The following is a 911-nucleotide window of genomic DNA, read 5'->3' as shown; positions in this document are numbered from 1 at the left end:
GCCTCTTCCCAGTTGCTGGTGATTGCCAGCAATCCTTGGCTTACCTTAGCTTGTGGCAACATAACTCCAATCTCTGCCGCCGTCTCTACATGCTTGTCTTCCCTCTGTGTATGTACAAGTAGTCACCCCTTTTCTGCGGTTTGCCTTCCACAGTTTCAGGTACCCCTGGTCAACCACAATCCAGAAGCAGATGATCCTCCCTCTGACACAGCGTCAGAAAGTCAATAGTAGCCTAACACGATGTCACAAGCCTACGTAATTCCTCTCATTTCATCTTACCAATTCACATCATCACAAAAGTGAGTACAGGACAATAAGATATTTTGAGAGAGAGAGAGAGACCACATTCACTTAACTTTTATTACAGTATACTATTAAAATTGTTCTATTATTATCGCTGTTAGTCTTTCATGTGCCTAATTTATAAATTAAACTTTATCATAGGTATGTACATATAGGAAAAAATATAGTACATAGTACATACTATTCATGGTTTCAGGCATCCTCACAGGTCTTGGAACATATCCCTCACAGATAAGGGCAGACCACTATGTGTGTCCAAATTTCTCTCTTTTTTTTAATCAGACTTGTTTTTATAAACTTAAAAATATGGAATGCTTCACGAATTTGTGTGTCATCCTTGCGCAGGGACCATGCTAATCTTCTCTGTATCATTCCAATTTTAGTATATGTGCTGCCGAAGCGAGCACAAATTTCTCCTTTCTTATAAAAACATCAGTCATTAGATTAGGGCCCACCCTAATCCAGTATGACCTTATCCTAACTTGATTACATCTGCAAAGACCCCAATTCCAAGTAAGGTCTCATTCACAGGTTCCAGGTGAACATGAATTCAGAGGGGACACTAGTCAACCAGTATAGATGGCAAATAAACACATCAAAGATGCTCA

At 39.6% G+C, this 911-nt stretch overlaps 1 non-coding gene across 1 annotated transcript; it reads right to left on the bottom strand.

The window, feature by feature from the left end:
* Positions 1-603: 603 nt before the first annotated feature.
* On the bottom strand, positions 604-710 carry LOC112649562 (U6 spliceosomal RNA). Its single transcript, XR_003129623.1, has one exon. It is a non-coding gene; the product is annotated as a U6 spliceosomal RNA (small nuclear RNA).
* Between the last annotated feature and the right edge of the window lie 201 nt (positions 711-911).

Source organism: Canis lupus, chromosome X, assembly GCF_003254725.2.
Source record: "Canis lupus dingo isolate Sandy chromosome X, ASM325472v2, whole genome shotgun sequence".
Classification (NCBI taxonomy): domain Eukaryota; kingdom Metazoa; phylum Chordata; class Mammalia; order Carnivora; family Canidae; genus Canis; species Canis lupus.
The sequence above is the reverse complement of the archived record's forward strand: the minus strand, read 5'-3'. Positions and strand labels throughout refer to the sequence as shown.